This window comes from Gavialis gangeticus, unplaced genomic scaffold, assembly GCF_001723915.1.
Source record: "Gavialis gangeticus isolate Ggan-Ray unplaced genomic scaffold, GavGan_comp1, whole genome shotgun sequence".
NCBI classification, from domain to species: Eukaryota; Metazoa; Chordata; order Crocodylia; family Gavialidae; genus Gavialis; species Gavialis gangeticus.
In genome coordinates, this window is record NW_017729032.1 from 232,852,286 (window position 1) to 232,873,216 (window position 20,931).

The window sequence follows — 20,931 nt, forward strand, 5'->3', positions numbered from 1 at the left end:
ATCAGTAGGATACTAACATCCTAATTCCTAAATTAATTACTTCATATTAGAGAAGGAAGCTCCTGTAAAAAGGAAATGAATATTAATTTCAGTCAAAAAAGGGAAGCTTACAGCTGAACTACAGTACTTTGAAACAGGCCTTCTAGCACTATAAGGCTTCTTTCACCTCCTTCCCCCACCCCATTTTCCTTTCAGGAAACAAAATTCAAGAAGAGAGAGAGAGAGGGTGTCAAAAGGTTACTGCAGGCTTGTAAGTGCAAAGAACATGAGAGGCCCATTCTTTCCTTAACACCTGACATCCTAGGGTACATTTTCTTCAGTACTGTGCTTGGTAGATTAGACATGCAGCTCCTATTGATAACAATGGAAGCTGTGCATCTAATTCACTCTGCATTATTCCTTAAAAGTCTTCCCTTTTTCCTTCCTCATATAAATCACTCTCCCTTTCTCCAACAACTATAAAATGAATTACTTGAAATTTACCATCTCATTAAGGGGGGAAAAAACCTTAGAGCTGGAAAACAAATATTTTCTGAGTCCTGAAATTTAATTTCCTATACTTCAGCTAAAAATAATTGCAATGTAATCAGTAAAAGTATATACACCTCCTGAATTAAACAATACAGGGGGGAAATCTTATATGAACTTTACAAACATTAGTGGTGTCAGACAAAATCTTGAATGAAAGCCTTCAGAACAGGGTTGTAAATTCAGACTATCGTTTGTCTATATCTCAAAAGCACAAAGATTTCTATTACTTTCTAATCTTAGCACTGTGTTCCCTCAATAGGGCAAGCATGCCAAGACAGAATATTCATGCTTAGTCATGTTTGCAGAACAGAGAAAAAGAGTGAACTATTAAATTAACAAAGTCATTGTCACCTACAATTTTATACAGAAGAGGCCCCCAGTTGTGTGTGCCAGGCAAAGATCATAGTGGATAGTGCTGAAAGGGATTATAGACACACACTGTTGAGTCTAGCTGGTTTCACAGTTCAGAGCAAAATGAGAGAGGATTCATTTTTTCCTAATGTTAAGCATAAGAGACTCAAGGTAAAAAGAATGCAACAGAAATAAAATAGAACAATTGCCTTTTTGTGATGGAAAAGGAAAATAAACGCAAGCCAAATTTGTGATGAAAATAAAGCAGCAGGTGAGATTCAGAGACTAATCCAATGTGTACAACTGTTGGCCAACTTTCAATTAAGTGGAAAAATAGCTAGGATACAAATCTGGCTGTATGAGCTTGTTAGAGATCTGAAGGGGAGGCAGGAAGTTTTGATTTAACAGGATGGCAGTTCTTAGCTCACGGTAACAGTGAGACTTAAGAAAACGAGTATTTATAGAATCCATAGCCAATAAAACCAGCAGACTTAGTAATTCTCATGGATGCAAGATGATCCAAGACTCCTGTGGTTTTCTGAACACCAGGGCAGACTTTTTTTTTTTTTTTACCTATTCAGTGGATTGTTGGATGGGGATGAGAATATGTTCTTGTGCATGTTTTATCCTGCATATAACCTTTCAAGACCATAGAAAAGCCTATAGAAGACTTGTACAAGGAAACCCATCCCTGTACTCACACACACACACACACACACACACACACACACACACACACACAGAGAAATATAAGATTTGTGATACAGTTACTTGGAAAGTCATCTTGCTGGTAGATGTATGATCTATCTCATATATCTCATACATCATAGTTTGTCTTTCAGGGAAAGACCAGGTTCCCATGTATGGAGGACACATATAAGGGAACACTTGCAAATCCAATGAAAATCAAAACCAAACAAAAAAACCCCTAGGTCAGAAAACATGGAAGTTCTGCAAGCTGAAATGTATAAGCCAAACTCAGTGACTGTGCAATGTCTCTTTCTGATTTGAGTACAGGGGTAAAAGGTAATATGACAAGTGAATTACCAAAGCACGATCCAGGAGGCTCTGTGACCTTCCTAAAAAAATAATTTTGATAAGAAGGATGTCTTATGGACTTTTTACCAGCCAAGGAGGATAAGTATTGCCATGAGCTTGAAAAGATTCAAGGGTATGAAGAAAGAACGAAAAGAAAAGAAACATATATGGGTAGTACTAATTAGATTTACAAAAATATTGTCCAACTTGTTGGTCATAAGGTCAGCTAGGTTATCATACGCAGGCTTGGCAGAGAATATCTGCAAAATCTTGCATTTATTTTGATGTACTAGGACCACATATTCATTAAGATCTCCCCAGGTAGAAGAAGGATTTGTTCCATGCCCTGTTTCTCTTCTACCTTTCTCTCCTGTTGTCATTCACGCTAGTCTTCTACCCTGCAAATCTAACAAACCCCGGCAACTTAGTCCTTACTATAACTCTTTCACAATTTCATCATACTCCGCCATGCCCTTAACATGTCCTAAAAACTTCCCATTGTTTTCTCTTGTGACCAAAACCCACAAATGCTTTATAACTACAAAAGCAAGAGCATACAGTAGGTTATAGATTATATTTCTTCTGGTTATATGATGTAGATTACAAAGCCTGACAACTATTTGTTCCCAGAATTCTCTCTCACCTTTCTAAAAAAAAAAAAAAACTTAGTTTTTAGCTTTACAAGGTTTAGCCTTGTTTTCGTTAAGAGGATGGAGCAGGGAGGGGAATCATGAGACAATGTTAAAAAAGGAATGTTGAAGGAAGACTTCTCTACATGAAATCATCATAGGGTCAGTCTAAGTTCTGGTAACAAGAAAAAAATGTCCTATAGCATGCTACTGAAATAAGTTGGTTCCCAAGGCCTCAGATGTTAGGCCTGTGCGAAGTGGCTAGTATTTGCTTTGGATTTGGCTGATTCAGGGGACAGTGATTCAATTTGGTGATTCGAATCACTGTCCCGAATTGATTCGGCCAAATCTGATTCAGAGATTCAGCTGCCCCCGAATCGGCTGAAACTCTGAATTGAACAGGCCCCATCCCCTGTCTGCTCTCCCACCCCATCAATTGCCGCCCCACCTGGCCCCAGCATCCTGGTGCTTAAAAAAAATAAAAGGCCCTACACTCACTGGCTGCTGCCAGGTGGGGGAGCAATCCCCGTTGCCCCCTGCTGCCCTGTTCTTCATGGGGGAGGCTGTGCCATGAGCCCCCAGAGGACCCTATGGCTGCTGCAGCAGCCAATGAGTGTGGGTCTTATTTTTTTTTTTTTTTAAATGCTGGGACACTGAGGCCGAATGGGGCAGCCACTGATGGGGCTGGGAGAGCGGATAGGGGTCGGGGAGTGGTCAGGGAGTCTGGGGGAGCAGGCAGGGGATGAGGCATGGTGGGGGTCCCCCCATGTTCCCCTTCTCTCTCCCTCCAGCGCCCCCCCCCCACTTACCAGCATGGGGGTCCAGCTCCCTGCGGTAGTGAGCAGGGACTGCCTGAATCACTGAATCTACTCTGAATCTTTTCTGAATCAATTTAGAGGCTTTGGATCAATTTGGGCCCTTTTATTGGTCTCCCAATTCGATAAGGATTCAGAGATTCTGCTGCTGAATCAGGCAGAATATCCTCTGAATCAAATCGGCAACCAAAGCTTTGCACAGACCTGTCAGATGTGTGATTATTTAACGGGTCAGGTATCTGGAAAAGAATGCAAGGGCCTAGGCTCTGTAGGAAGTTTAGAAAGATTTACAAGAAATCTGGAGGTCCTGAGAGAAGATTTCACTAACAGAAAGTCTTGCCTTGAAAAAGTTTTTCCTTACCTTTTCTTTAGATATATTGTAAAGGAATAGAAGTAAAGACCACTATAATTTATTAGGATGTTAGTTTTGGCACATGGCACCTTACTAAGTGACTAATGAAATGTATTTATCCTCTAAACTCTTTGGTCTAGGAAGTGACAGAATAAAAAAAAAAAGGTAAAATAAGGTGAAATTATGGTCAAAAGGGAAGGAAGACAGGAAGCAATTACTGCCATGACATGAAGGGGCATTTAACTGGGAGTTCTGTAATGCTTGCACACCTTACAATCAGATACATGGAAGGAGTGCATTGCCTACAGAGTCATCTCACTGTCTAGGGTTTGTGGATTAATTCTAGTTGTTCAAAAAACCACCACCATATTAATTTTTTGCTATATAAAAAAAGACAAGATACATGACACACTTCATACACACACACACAGACCTATCTTATAGTGGAGTCATTTTATATATATGTACAAAAAATAAAAAATACACTTTGAGAGGTTGGATACCTTCAAGTCAGCCAGCCCTGACAACTTACACCCCAGGGTACTCAAGGAGCTGGCAAGCATCACAGCTCAGCCACTGGCATGGATCTTCGAGAACTCCTGGTGCTCTGGTGAAGTGCCCAAAGATTGGAAGAAGTCCAATCTTCAAGAATGGGATTAAAGTGGATCCAGTAAGCTACAGGTCCATGAGCCTGACCTCTGTCTCAGGGAAGGTCTTAGAAAAGATTATCAAAGGGATCATTCTTCACAGACTGGATGATGGCAACATCCTGAGGGATAGCCAGCATGGGGTTGTTGCAGGTAGGTCTTGCTTGACCAATCTTATTTCTTTCTATGACCAGGTGGCCTATCACCTGGATAAGGGAAGAGATTGATATCATATATCTTGACTTTAAAAAAGCCTTTGATCTGGTATCCCATGATCACTTCTTTGCAAAACTGGCCAACTGTGGCCTTGGGTTCACCACGATCTGCTGGCTGGGGAATTGGCTCTATGGCTGGACCCAGAGTGTGGTGGTTGATGGAAGCCAATTGTCGTGGTGCACTGTGACCAGTGGGGTCCCTCAAGGCTCTGTCCTTGGGCCTATATTATTCAATATCTTCATTAATGATGTTGACATTGGTATCAGAAGTGGACTGGCCAAGTTCGACGATAACACCAAATTCTGGGGGAAAGTGTCCACTCCTCAGGACAGGAGGGCGATCCAGGCTGACCCTAACAGGTTCAGGAAGTTGGCGGATGAGAACCTGATGGTGTTTAACACTGAAAAATGCAAGGTTCTCCACCTTGGGAAGAAAAACCCACAGCGTCCTTATAGGGTCGGCAGTGCTACGCTGGCTAGCACTGCAAACAAAAGGGACTTGGGGGGCAGGACTGACCACAAGATGAACATGAGCCATCAATGTGATGTTGCTGCTAGTAAAGTGAGCAAAACTCTGGCTTGCATCCATAGATGCTTCTCAAGCAAATCCCAGGACGTCATTCTCCCATTGTACACGGCCTTGGTGAGGCCGCAGCTGGAGTACTGCATACAGTTTTGGGCTCCACAATTCACAAAGGATGTGAAGAAGCTTGAGAGAGTCCAGAGAAGAGCCACGCACATGATCAGAGGTCAGGAAAACAGACTTCATGAAGAGAGGCGGAGAGCTATGGGACTCTTCAGCCTGGAAAAATGCAGTCTCAGGGGTGATCTGGTGACTGCCTATAAGTTTATAAGGGGTGCTTATCAGGATCTGGGGGAACGTTTGTTCACCAGAGCACCCCAAGGGATGACAAGGTTGAACGGTCATAAACTCCTCCAAGACCGTTTCAGGCTGGACATAAGAAAGAACTTCTTTACTGTCCAAGCCCCCAAGGTCTGGAATAGACTGCTGCTGGAGGTGGTTCAAGCACCTACTTTGAATGCCTTCAAGAGACATTTGGATGTTTATCTTGCTGGGATCCTATGACCGCTGGTGACTTCCTGCCCCTGGGTCAGGGGGCTAGACTCGATGATCTTCCAAAGTCCCTTCCAGCCCTAATGTCTATGCATCTATGGATTGCCTGTCAAATTATAAAACACTGAAATAGTGTAAAGAGGTGGTTTATGATATACTGCCTGAAACCAAAGTTTCATCGTTCAAGACATATATAAAAAAGAATCAGTAAACAAGCATCTGTATTCTGAAGTGCCTTAGATAATAAGGTTCGTCTAGAGTTTTGATTTGACCCAGTACAGAGAAATGGGCACTTTTGATTTGAATCTAATTTTTTATTTGGATTCAGATCTCTACTGATCCTAAGTTTCCAGGTATTTGAGTTTAGGGAATTTAGTCAGTCTTCAGTAGAATCAATTCAATTCAATTCTCATACCAAAAGATTTGCACAATTTAACAGGAGCTGTGTTATTATTAAACCAATTATTTAGGTGTCCAAACATAAACCTAGGAACCTATTTGCCAATTATAGAGAGAGAAGAAAGGGAATGTCTCTTTTTATTTGACATTGGGGTAAGAATATACCAAAAGCTCATTTTGGGAGAAGTCTGCATTTTGGTGAAGTTTGTTCACTCACTTGCCATTCTTGACAAACCTAAGTTTATTTTTAACTGAAGTCAGCAATTATTATTAGAAATATTTCAGTGCTTTTGTTAAGATACACATGGAAAACACACAGCGGGTAGACTTAAACAATCATACTCATTTTCTATTATCAGTTGCACTGTCAGCAATGGAAGACTACAACGTTAAACTATTTTCTAGCTGGACCCACATCTTTGACAAACCACTTATGGTTGAAAAACATTATGATTTTATTTCTTAATTATTTGTCCTTCCTTGTCTATGAACTCATATTTTGGGGTCAAGAAAAACATGAACTTGCTGATGCATCTCTTAAAAATGAGTTCTCCACAGAAAAATATCCCTAAAGTAAATACCATGAAATGTTCCAACAGTCAACTTCAATTTGTATTAAGACAAAAAAAATCTCTCTAGGGATTAAAAATCAATCTTCAAATTGACAGCTGCAATGTGCAAAATTTAGTAATGTTCTTAATTTAACACAAAATATTATGCAAGAGGTGAGTCTTCCCACTAACATTAATACTCAGTGAAACAAAAACAAGAACAGGGATAATGAAGTTATGAGCAAGTACTTACCAAGTACAGCAGTGAAAAAAGAAGGAACATCTCCCAACTAAAGTTACTATTTAAATTCATTAAAGAGTAATGTTTATTACTGCAGTGCCTGAAGGCAAAAATGGGGGTCACTTGTGCAATGCACTGTATGAACACAGGATTTTAGACATTTATTTATACAGTTAGCTCCTTGCCTCTAGGAGATAACTGTATAAAAAGTCAAAATAGACACAGGTAAAAGAGATATACAACACAACACCAGAGTGATCAACTTGATGGAGAGCAAACATAGCCCCTCAATTCTTCCCCTTGGGTGATGGGAATAAGGGGTTTGTATACTATGAATTCTAAAGTATTTGCTTACTTCAGAGGTGAAGCCAGAACAATCTGAATCAAGAATAAAGAAGGTATCTGACAGGTACTCAGGAATTTTGCATTCAACTCTAGACTCCCTGTGTGACCTTGGGCAAGTCAGAAAAATGTCTATGTGTTTCAGCTCCTCATATGTAAAATGGGGATAATACTTCTTGTTCCCACCCTTTGTTATCTTGCCTATTTAGACTGTAAGCTCCTTGGGACAAAGCACATCTCTTGATACAGGTTTGTAAAGTAGCTAGGCATAATGGGCCTCTAAGCTCTGCTCTCATGAAACTAAATAACCACACAGCCACAAAAAGCTGACAACTGCTGCTTCTCATCTGAGAAAGTATATGGAAGTTTAGAAAAGACAAACAATATTTCACTAACAAATGGACAGTCTCTTGAACGTGTTTAAAAATGAAGTGGAAAATCAGAGGTAGTCTCTATAATAATTCTATTTCACAATGAAATGCTATCTGAGCTCATAAAAGCCATGAAAAATGCAGCTAACCTATGGTATACAAAAATCCTTAAAAAGAAATGAATTGAATGGGTCATATGAGAGAAGAGCAATTTTATAACAAGTAATTAAGGTAAGGAGGAGGATTGTAGATAGGGAAAGAAAATATGGGGCCAGTTGATCTTAATAAATTCATATTAAGAGTTCAAGGATTTTTTTTAAAAAGCAGGGAGATTACAGACTGAGAATGATTATAAAGGCCAGCAAGATCTGTATCCAAGGTCCACATCAAGAAAAACATAACTGCTTGCTGGCATAAAGATACTTCATTTATAGCAATGACGTATGTTATTTTCCATGTTACCGGGTGAGCACTCAAACACAATGGAGTGTGCGCTTTTGTATTTAATGTGTGTGTAGGTAAGGGAAGTGAGAAAATGCAGGCAATGAGGAAAGGTGCTAAAGTAAAGGTTGCTAGTTGTTTCTGCCATTAGCTTCAGAGATAACAATAGAGTCAAGTTTCCACATCCTGACATAACATGGCATGCAATTTTGCATACAAGGTCACAAGTGCCAGAAAAAGAATGCATGTTGCTGCTCTATAATTAGGTGTATTATAAAGCTTCTTCAGGAAATTACTGAGGATAGAGGAAGGCAACAAACTTTTCTTGCCCCATCCAGAAATGTAGAGAGTATAGACTCATTTCAGCTGCTACCTCCAAATGTTAAGAAACGTTTCACTGTTGCTTTACCAAATGCAATTTACGGTATCTAAGATCAAAAGGAAAGATTAGACCCTAGTTTAGCAATCCCAGCATAACTTTTTTTTTTCAGGATGGGCTTTGAGTTCAATCATTTGCTCCCTCAGCAGCGACATGAGTTTATAGGGATGCACTGTTGGTCACATAAAACAAAAAGCTCAGAGTTATACTGCTCAGCTGAGATTCATAGCAGTTAATGGTTACCTTCAGTTCAAGACAAAAATACAAGTTTTTAAATTGTTAGAAACAGGTAGAGTACCAGAGCATAAAACCTTAGACATACAATTGTATATATATTTTATATACATATAAAACCTTCGATTTCCTTGTTACTCCTTCCAGCTAGTGTATTTCTATATTGCTCCTTAATCTAATTACAAACTTCTCAAGAAAGAGGATTCCCATCATATCCCTTTAGGACTCTCACCCACCATGCAGTAAATCTTAACAGCAGAACATTTTCCTCAACATTCAATACATTTCTTTTCTTAGTTTTATCCCATTACTGCCATCTTGTTTCTTCTAGGTAATTCTTCTCCATCTTTGGTATTCACAGCCGTCAAACATTTTTAATCAGTTATGTCCTGTTCACACCCCTTCCATGGACAACATAGTGCCACCTTAGTCAGAGGGAGCACATGCCCCACCAGTGACCAGTCAGCAAATGGGGGGTGGGGGGGAAGTCCCCCTGCAGCCGATCACGCTAACTAGGAAGTAGCCGTGGCACTACATCCAGCACTCCCACTCCACGGTCAGCGCTTGCACCTGCCCCCCCTGCCCATCGCCTCAGTGGGAAGTGTAGCCTGTCAGGCAGTGCACCAGTGGTCTCAGGGGGTGCACATGCACCCCCTATGTGTTGCCACTGACCCCTTCACACAAACACTTCAGTTGTAGCTATAAGGTATATTCAGCTCTTTTAAGCTTTCCTTATAGACCAGTCTCACCAGTGATTTCTTTTGTAATTCTTAGAAATCCCTCCAGAATGAGAATTTACCTCTTTACTGCCAATCTGAAAGGCCAAACAAACAAAAACAAATGCAATACTGTAACTTCGGGCTTCGGCACCAGCCACATATGACCCGCTTCACACCACCAATACTGCGGCTCCATCCCTTCCAGAGTGCCAGTTAAAATAAGTATCCCCATTCATACTTTCTAATGCTATTATTTCAAACTCTCTACACAGTGAGTCACCAGGCAGAGTCAGGTTGCAAAGCTGTTTTTGGATCAATGATCTAAGATTTTTTGTATCATGCAACCAGAGGTGGTAGAGCTCTAGATACAGGACAAGAACAGCCTCTGCTTCTTGAAGAATGATACCCCAAAGCAGCAATTCAAAAGGAAGTTGTATTCTCTTTTAACCATTTTTCTTCCAGGACCTTTTAGATTAGATCGTGCCAACTGAGGACAACCTGCATTATTTCATGGTGGGCACTACCATACTAATATATTATTTTATGAGGTGTAGGCTGCCTTTTAGCATATCCGTCTATACTGCAGTGGAGAGGAAAAAGGAGACCTGTGGCTCTTAACTTACTCATCCTGAAGGAATATGGAGGGAAGAGAAAGGGTGTAATGCAAGGGAGGCAGTTTTTGCCTGCCCGTTTTCAGGGCTTCGGTAGTGTTATTATTTTGGTAAGCTTTTTTTGACCTTGACCATTGACAAAGGTAAAGAATATCCGAAGAAGTTGCAAGGAATGTTCAACTTTAAACTCTCTTGCTTTTCATGGAAAAATATATGTATATATTTAAGGATAAGAAATATTATCTTCCTTTCTGGGTTGTTCCACTTTTAGTCTTTCAGATAACTGGCACTGAATCATCTTCTGACAGAGCACAGGAGGAAGGGAAGAGGATTGTTTTATGGTTTGGGAGGGTGTTATTTTCTGAACTTTATCATTTCATTTATGAGCGTTTCCCTTTGTTACCTGATAGTGACAAGAAATAGCAGCTCAGAGGGACATCATCAACACTTCAGTAATGCAAAGTTAAAAAGAAACCAACCATGTGTGGTTAGCTTTGTGGAACTACACAGTTTTTCTCCACTCCCCTGGCTCTATTCTTATCAGTAAATAAAATACAGAAGAGGACAAAAACTTACTTTTGGAAGACCTCATTGCTAGACTAGTCAAACTCTTTGTAAGATGGCCGTGATTTTCACGGAATGCATTCACTTTCTGCTTAATACTATGTCCAGCTAATTTTAAGACTACAGATCATTCACTATTATTGTTCACTATTTATGTGGTTGCTCACTCAACACATAGGACAATATTTCTCGTCTCTCATTGAATGACTTAAATTCTGCAACAGAAGTATAAGAAACAAGTTTTTTGCTAAAACTGTCAGATGAATGATCATTTGTGCTAAAATTCATTAAATATTTCTGATTTGGAAACATATATGTGTGTGTATGTATATATATCAAATGGTTCAATGAAAATGACCACATCTATTAAAAATTAATTTATTTTTATAATTCAACCAGCACCAAATAACACTCTTCCTGCTCACAATAAAAAGGTAAATTAGAAGACTAAAGGTACATATTCACACGTGTGCATTTATATCCTTGTAGGAATCTGAAATTTATTTTAAAGGAGTAAACTTTCTTCTTCTTCCTTCCACCACAAGATGCATGATCATTAAAGCTGGACTGAATTTCTTTTTACTGTCCCATACCTTGAAATAGCAGATCTGTAACATTAATATCCTATTGGAATTTAAAGTTTTAAAATTGATGTTACAGCTTATTAATAAAGCCACAGAGCATGGAGTTCTCTTACTACAGCCCAGGTCCAGCATCGCCAGTTGCACAGCCATATACTACACACTACACTACAAATACGCCCTCAACTCTGACCCACAGCAACCATCTCTAACAGTGAGAGGGCAGTTTGGTCTCCATTCCTATTCAGACCTTTGGCTCTCTGCTGAGACTGCTAGCTAGGGTGCCAATTAGTGCCAGCTGATTGCTCTTTTGATGTGCTTACCTCTCTAGGAAGTAGACTAAGGCTACCAACCCATTTCACATAGGTCATTGGACAGTGACAATTTTTGTAAACTACTAACTCAAGCAAGATCTGGATTGGCAATGTAAAAGGAAATGTTCTATAGCCTACTGCCCTTCACCCTTTTTGTGAGATCTAATTTTAATACATCAGTTCATGAAGGAGAAATCAACTAAAATACAAATTCTGAACAAAGACATTTGAAAATTCCAGAAATGACTGCATTTAAAAAGACTCCCATAAAGAGTTATTGGGAAATTAAACTAGGTCTTGGTCCTTTCACCTTTTGTTATGTAGGCTGCATTTAGAGGATTTCATTAGGGCCAGAGGCCATGGCTTACATTTTCTGTTGCTAAGTGAAACGAATTGAAGCAGAAATTGGCTTAACTGGGGACTCCAATAAAATACAAGGTACAGGTCCCAGCAGTCAGCAAAAATCTAGTCATGTAAAACAGTCATTTCAGGATTTTAAGGTATGAGCACTTAACGTGCGCTCTGCTCCAGCAGAAGAAAGGATACATCATTCCATGTGTTTTGTCACTTATGTCAGGCAGACTTCTAAACAGGCCAGGATAAGAAAGAGGAGGTGGGAAAGACTCATTCTAAAAGTTTGGGCTCATTTAGACTATGTGATTCTTCCATTAGCTAAATATTTACTTGTTATTAGTACTGTGATCCATATTCCTTAGACATTTCAGAAACACAAACAGTTTGACGTTTCTTATCAAATTACAACTAGCTAAACTTTTCTAACAAGTACTCAATAAAGGTCTTAGTTAGTCTATTCCTAGTACCTAATGAAAGTGAGTTGTAGTACTGCCTGGGGGATATTTGATTTCTTCTCCGAGTCTCTCATTTTCAAAATCTTAGGGGATACAGATGCTATGGAAGAAGGTGAATCTCTCATATCACTCACCAGTAATGAGTGTTGTAGCCAATGGTCTCTGGCCCAATCTACCTGCAATTCGTTCTCCTGGTTTAATTTTGGGGATTATGGATGTGATTCTATTTACCATAATGTTTACATCAGTACAACCACAAGGTGCAGTTATATTAGTACAATGTGTGTACATGTATATATGTTACTTAACTATGACAATACTAAAGGACTATAACGATACTGTTATGGTTAAAGCAGTAAAGTGGTACAATATTCTACAATAAACAAAGTCATGGTTCTTGGAGAGAGAATAGCTTTCATGTGGACAAAAGAAACAGTTTGAAAGAGACTCTTGGGACTTCACTGGGGTTCAGATGAGCTAACAAGAAAAAATACCAGGAAACTGAGCATGTGAAAGTCTAACAAAAAGTAAATAAAAATCTTACACTTCAGATACTTTGGAAGATAGGACTGAAATTCAAAAGGATCTTGATGAATTAGAAAAAATCACTGGACATGACAAAATGAAATTCAACAGTATAAATATTAGATGCTACAATTATGGAAGAAAAAGCAAATACACAAATGCAGAAAGGGGGATAACTGGTTAGGTTAGGCCAAAAAAGCATCTGGGGGTTATGAAGAATCACAAATTCAATACAAGTCAGCAAAATATGAGAGCTGGCGGGGCCTCAGCTGAAGTATTGTGTTCAGGTTTAGGTGGTACATTTTAACAAAGGTATAGAGAAACTGGAGAAGATCAAGAGACGAGCAACAAAGATGATAAAAGGACTGGAATGCAAGTCATATGTGGAAAAGTTGAAAGTAGTAGTATATTTAGTTTGGAGAAAAGGAAATAAAAGGTGGCATGACAGCAGTTTTTCAAATATTTGGAAGGTTATCATAAAGAGGAAGAAGAATTGTTTCCCCTTGTCAGAGAGAGCAGGGAATGAGGAAATCAGTTTAAACTGCAGTAAAGCAGATTTAGGTTAAATCTCAGGATAAATGTCCTCATTATAAGAGAATGGAACAAAGTGCCTAGAGAAGTTGTGGACCCCTCAGTGGAGGTTTTCATGAATATGCTAAGTCAGCATCTATCTGGAGGGTTTTACAATAGCACATCCTACAGACAGTTGGACCAGAGATTATTGGGAGTCTCCAAAACCTGTAAGTCTCTGATTCTATTGCTCACTTCAGGACCACTTTATACTTCCTGAGGCATGTAAAGAGCCTTAAAGACAATGAGAAGTAACATCAGTGAAAAGCCTTCCTGAAATTATGTGGACATGGGCCAGCAGTTTTGGCCTATGGGTCAGATCCAACCCATGGAGCCATTTTATATGGCCCACAGAGTCAGGGGTCCCAACAACATTTCAGTAGCGGGAAGTTTCCACAGGGTTTCTGCAGTGGTGGGGTTTGGCTTGAGTGTTAGCAAGAAGCAGCTGCAACTGTGGCTTACCCTCTAGCTCCAGCTGGGTTGGAAGCAGTCCACACTCAGAGCTAAGCAAAATGTTGCCAATCCCTGATGTAGATGATAGACATGTGAACAATTAATCATATGGGTAGGAGATAAGTACTATACTCTGCATCATTTGCTCCATGGTAACTGCTGGTGTGCATGGTAACTGTGGTAACCTCTCATTAAGACTCAACTACTACAGGTTCACTTCCATTTACCCTGTAGACAGGAGTTATGGGCAGTTAGAGTGAAGCAGTTGACATTCAGTGACCACCACCTGCTATTCTATGGCATACTTTGGTATTTTTGCAGCGACAGCAAAACCGGTTCCAAAATTCATCCACTTCAGTGTGAGTTATGTGTATAGGGATATGGCCAGAGGATTGTTGGTGTGCTGTAACATTTTAGGTATCCTTGGTTCCTTGAACAGGCACTAGAGATCTATAAGAGCTTAGTGAAATGAGAGCAGCCCAGAACTTACTCTCAGATATATGGACAGCTATGTTCCCAAACAACTCAAATACATGGAGAACCTAAAGTGGCATGTTACTTTTGTTATATCTTTGTAACTCCACTGTGTAGTATCGCTGGGGGCAAAGGCATGTGGGGCACTAGCTCAGGTCCCAATTTAGGAGGGGTGCCAGAATCATCCCCATCCACGCAGACTCCAGAGCCCAGCAGCAAAAGCAGCCCTATAGGATAGTTCTAACAGCAGCTGGACACATAGAACAACAGCTGGATTGGGCATACCATGCCGTGACAGTGGCAGTGGCAGCAGCAGTGGCAGTGGCAGCAATAGCAGCAGCTGGGGACTGTTTTGGGGTCCTGGGAATAAGTAAGACTCCTGGACCTCCTCCCCTGCTTGTTATGCCTCTGTTCGCACCAGTGAGGGTTAGGCTAGCACAGAGGAGGAGAGAGAATACAATACAGCCAACATGGCTGAGAAAAGTATTGTTCTAAACAGGGACCCAGTCTAAAAGCAAACAGTGTCTTGGGAGACAACATTAAATTACAACCTGTTAAGAAGCACTACCACATACTATATTTTCTTTCATATAACCCACACCTTTTCCTCCTGTGTGCTGGACTCCAGGGCCGCGTGCTGGGTCAGCCTCAGAGTGTCGATTACAAGGCCAAATACTGGGTCAGATATAATGTGCAAAGTCAAGGACCATACAGTAGCTCTAGAGTCAGCATGCAGCTCTTGACTTGGCATATGGCCCCAGAGCCATGAACACAGGTTTGGGCCCTGGGTTTGGCATACAGAACTGAGATGGGACTTGATATGTGGCCCCAGACCCAGTGTTCTGGATCAGTCCTCAGGTGCCATGTGATGCACAGGTCTGGCTGCAGATTCGGGACCACGCTCAGCTCCATAGCTCCTGGCACTCGTTTACCTCAGTTGAAGATAATTTTTTTTAGGCTCCCCTTTAGGCTCCAAAAAGCGAGTACTTTATATGAGAATGTTCTGTATGCAAGAAAAGTACATTGATAACTAATGAACAATACATTACATTCCTCCATCCTACCCTAAAATACTTTTAGATTTTTAGATAACAATAAACAAACATACTAACATAAAAAGTTATATAAACATTAATTAGTCTGACTGAAAGGTGCATGTATTGCACTGCATACCAGCTGCATACTCTGGAGTTAAATGTGAATACTTTGCTCCTTCTGGTAACTCACTAACTAGACAATTTATAGGCCCAGGTATGCCATGGATTTTATATTATTTTAGATAACATGTTGAAGGTACTGTGATGTTGCTCTCTACCACAGAAGATGGTGGTGAGAAATCCTTAATGCCTAGCACCTCAGTCTCTCCCAATAAATCACTGCAATCAAAACTTTTAACTGGAGGATGCTCAACTAGCAGAACAAAACAGAGCTTTTGTATATATTATGGTTATACCTGATATATATGCTGCTTCCATACAGTACCAGAAATGAAGCAAGCCATTCCTCAGGTAGCTCATTTTACTCTACCAGGGGAATTATCAGCCCAGAACAAGTCTGTTGTGTTGAATGAACACTAGGGAAATGTGCACCGTTGATCAATTCATCTACCTTGGGATTTGAATACCTGCAAGGCAACATCAGGACATAAAAGGTCAAAACTAGTACCCACTGATCTTCAAGAAAAGATTAGTAGGTGACTCCCACATAGTGGCATGGGGTGTATTCCAATAAATGAATAAGAAGTTATCCAATTTGTGTTGAAGACTTATGGTAGACTTGTAAAGCATGCTTGAGAGATTATACAAGACACTCAACTAATCCATTTGTAACAGGATGATAAGAAGCATAATATACAGGCTAAGTACAGGCATTCAAAAAGCCCAAGCCTGAATTGGTTCAATCTTTGAAGGTTAGCCTAACCTGCATGGATTAAACTGAGAAGCAAATGAATTAACATTCACTTTTGATTCCAGAAATGCAGCCACATGCCTGCAGTGACTGAGGCTAAAAGCTGGGCAGTGCTAAAGCAAGCCCTCCCTTCCCTTCCACAGTGGCTAGAAGGCTGGAGGGAAGCTGAGCTGATGAGGGGGCATGGCCAGGCCCCAGCAGGCCACTGAGTATGATTTGGGAGGGGTTTAAACCCCACCCTGGCCTGCAGGGACCCCAGCCAGAGTGTGCCTGGAAGAGGAAGGGGGAAGCAGCCCTTGCCAGGTTTGTTCCCAAGTAGCAGTGGGTGTAGCCAGATGGCGGCCTGGACAGAACCTCAGGCAAAGGTGGGGAGGGAGGGGGATTAAACTCCGTCTCCCCTCTCCCACTGGCACAGGACCCCAGCTAGGGTCTGCCCAGCTTTTGCCCCCTGCTCACCACTCAAGCGGAACCACTCAAGTGGTGAGCAAGAGGGAAAAGATGGGCAGACCCAAGCTGGGGTCCCATGCTGGTGGGAGAGGGAATTAAACCCCACTTCTGCACCTCACCATGCCTGCCCCCTGCTCTCCACTGGAGCAAGGAGACAAAAGTGTGGCAGCCTCCCACACCCAAACACAATCCAGGCTGGCCTGCTGGCCCATGCCCCCACCACCTCCGCTCCAGCAGGAAAAAGTCTGGCAGGGACTGCTCTGCCCCTCCAGGCAGAACGGGCTGTATCCCCAGCTGGGGTTCCCCCCTCCCACCCCCACCCTACAGCCTTGTCAGCCAGCCCTTACTGCTCCAGATAGAGAGCAGAGGAGCAGAGCCAACTCTGCCCTGCTCCAGCAAACAGCACAGCCCAGCCAAGAGATGCAAAACATCCTGGGATTTTTGGGGACTGTGATTTATCTTGAAACAGGAAGGGGTCTGGGACAGAAGTTCCATAAACTGGTTTAACCTAAATCAGTTAAGTCTGATACTACATTCAACCAGGTTTATCTTAAACCAGTTTTGGCCATTTTGAAATTGGTTTATGTGCACTGAACTTCTGCTCTGTTACAGATTTAAAGCAGTTTCTTATCATTTACACTGGTTTATGTGCAATTTCTCTCCCTACCCATAATCTTGAATAACTTTGCAAACTAGGAACTTCCAAAATTCCTCCAAGCAGAACTGAGATCCATTATCACTTACCAACTGCAATTACAAGTATAGTCCAAAGAGACTAAATAAGGTATAAAGGTGCTCAGTAGTCTAGGTAGCTGTAAAAGAGGACATTTTGAAAACTTCAGGTCACTTAGTGTGTGCAATAATTACCACTAAAAGCATATGACCTTCCACCAACCCTGAAAAATCCAGGTGAATATATACCCATGGAGTCGGAGGCCTTGCTGAATTTGATTACACATAGCTCAGAAATTTGTTGCTCTCACCAATATGTATTTAAGGGCTTCAGGTGCCTTCCTAACTGATTTGATCTTGTTCCAACTCACCCTAGCTTCTGTACCCAAGATCTTCCAAACAGCAGTGGATAATTTCTTGCAGTTGCATACAAGGGTAAACTGATGGACTGCCCATCTAGTTGAACTGTTACCTGAAGCATCCCTTTTGGGACCACCTTTTCCCCAAAGTAAGCTTTAAGAATCATGGAGATTTTCTCCAGCAGGCACACGGAACAAGGTCTAGTTATATATAGATGCAGCTTTTGTATGTAGCTCCATTCTTGCAGGGCCTCCTTCAATTGAAGGTGTGCCCCAATGCTATTTGTTACCATTACTTTTAACAGCACATGCAATTCCAGGTCTTTGTTTGTGGTACTAGAACTCTCATCTTCCACATCTTATATTCTGGACTTATGTCCCATTTTGGGCTTCTCCTTGATAGATGTTTTCTAGGGTGGATGACTTCCAGGTGTTACTGGCTATTGAACTGTGCAACAAGTTACAGTGACATGGCCTTTTCTCTAGCACTTGACATGCCTCACAACTTCTTTCAGGGTGCATTGTTTGTATTTAACAGCCCTATTAAAGTCCCTTGTTTTCTGTGCTCCTAGATCTTGTTGAGTAATTTTCCAGTCCACACTAAATTCCAGGGAGCCCTTCTCACCAGTTTCCATGTCAATCACTATTTCCATACAATAGTGGTTTTTCAATACAAGAATTGACATGGTCAATAACTTCTTCCAAATATGGTTATTGTGCAACCCTGCAAAAAACTGATCTCATAAGCCATCACTCAACTCTTGCCCAAACTGATATGGTTGACATCTTCTTTAAAGTAGCTAATACCTGTGTTACTGACACTCCACTGAGTTTGTTGGTGGAATTGGTAGCATTCTGGTGGAATCAGTAGCATTTATTCATAGCATGCAGGGTGTGGGAAAAATGCTTCTTGCATGGCTGCAGTAATTTCTCCATAGCTGGTTCATCCCAGCAAGACTGGAAACAAAAGAGCTGGTAATAGTTGACATGCCCTGGAACCCATCACTGTCATCCAACTGTTTGAAATGTTCAAAAAATGTTCACATTGCTTGGTTTTTGTCAAACTCACCACCATTGCCTATGCGACTGGCCATTCTTATTACTATTTTCAGGGATACCCACAGTTGAGCTCTCTCTGATTATAGTGTGCCTTCAGTGCAGGCGGCATGCTTACTTGCTTTAAAGCAGGGCTGCTCAACTGCCCAGGCCATGGGCCAGATACAACCTGTGGAGCCAAATTTCAAGTCTGTAGGGCTCTCCATGGGTCCAGAAATTTGGCAGTGGGAAAGCAGTTTCAGTGTTAATAACTGTTCCCCAGCTGCCAAATTCCTGGACCCATGGGGAGCCCTACAGAGGTAAGCATGCTCCCGTGTGCTAAAATGGGCACTCTGGGCCAGGGTGGCACTGGGTCTGATCCAGGCAGCATGAGGTGGAATCCAATCAGTGCAGGGCCTGATCTGGGTGGTGCAAGACAGGGTTCAGGCATGCAGGGCCCAATCTAGGTTCATAGGGCAAATCTAGGTGACATAAGACAGGGTCTGGGTGACAGATCTGAGTGGCACAGTGTAGCAACATCCAGCCCAAGAGGGTAGCATTGGTACCTACTGGCAGCCAGACTTACTCTGCCTGACTTACTCTGGTCCCCTAAGGCTACCACTTTATACTCACCTACTTCACCTTTGCTGTTGTTATACACTCCAGAGAACCAGAATGAGCTCTTGGATACTTGGTTCCACTCAGCCCAATCCACTTGGATTTGGTCACCCTTTGACAGACACTTGCTCCAAGCCCTATTGGCTCAAATTGTGGTATCCCAGGCCTGCTTATCTTAAGGGTGTTAATCATGGCCTAAAGCTTCACCAAGAGCCATGCCTATGCTTTGTAGGTGTCACCCAATCTCTATTACTTAGGTCAGTGGGCCCCTCAGACCATGGTCCCTTTTGTTTGTGCTTTGGTCTTTATAGCTTGGGCCCTAATCTATTTTGTCTGGGCTTCAAGCTTTATAACTTAGGTCTTGGCTTTCTTGTCCTCATAAATTCATATATTGTAAGAGGCTGGAAGGGACCTTGCAAGAACATTGGGTCCAGCCCCCCTGCACTAGGCAGGAAAGACCCCAGCGAGGTGACTGTCCAGTCTCCTCTTGAAGATTTCCAGGGTAGGTGATTGCATCATCTCTGGAGGGAGTTTATTCCACAGTCTGGACACCCTAACTCTGAAGAAGTTTTTCCTAGTGTTAAGTCTTCCAGGAGTTTGTGGCCTTTACTCCTGCTTTTCTCCAAGGGTGCCCTGGTGAACAGTTGTTTGCTGAGCCCTTGATGTGCTCCCCTGATGTAGCAGTAAGCTGCTACCAAGTCCCCTATCAGCTTTTTATTTTTTAGGCTGAAGAGGCCCAAGTCCCTCAGCCTTTCCTTGTATAGCCTGCCTTGCAAGTCTCTGAGCATACAGGTGGCCATAGGTGATACACAGGAGGGCACAGGCCCCTTCCCCCCCGAGAGTGCTGATTCCCCCCAAGGTAGCAAGCGCTCTGGCTGGTAGAGTGGGACAGGGAGCACTAGTGCCCCCCCTGAAATTGGCTCTGTTGGTGGCATATCAGTGGCGGAACTGCTGGCACTTCCACTGCCGCCATACCACTGGTCACTGGCTGACCACTGGGTGCCCCCACTGGTTGTGCCCCTCTGGTGCCCCCCCCGCAGATGTTGGAGGCACTAGTCGCCCATGCAGGTGGCTCTTCTCTGGACTCTCTCAAGCTTTACCATTTCCTTGTTGAAGGGCGGTGCTCAGAATTTGATGCAGTAATCCAGGTATGGTCTCACCAATGTAAAGTAGACCGCTGAGTAAAGCAGAAGAATCACTTCCTTGATTTTACTTTAGATGCATGGGTTGATACATGGCAGAATATTGTTTGCCCTGCTGGCTACTGATAGATCATATTGATACTATGGTCTATTATTACCCCTAGGTCCCTTTCAGTCATGGTACTAGTCAGTTTGGCATCATTGAGCCTGTAAGTACGTTGCGAATTGTTCATCCCAAGATGGAGCACTTTATGCTTCTCAGTGGTCAACTTCATCTGGTTCCAATCTGCCTATCTTACCAGCCTGTCTAGGGCTGCCTCTTTCTGTAGCCTATCTTCAAGCATGACCACGCTCCCCCATAACTTCGTGTCATTCATGAACTTCGCCAATGAGATCTTCACCCCCACATCCAAATCATTGATAAAGGTGTTGAAAAGCAGCGGACCAAGCATGGACCCCTGAGGGACACCACTGGCCAATTCTTGTCAGGACAACACAGATCCATTCATTAGAATTCTC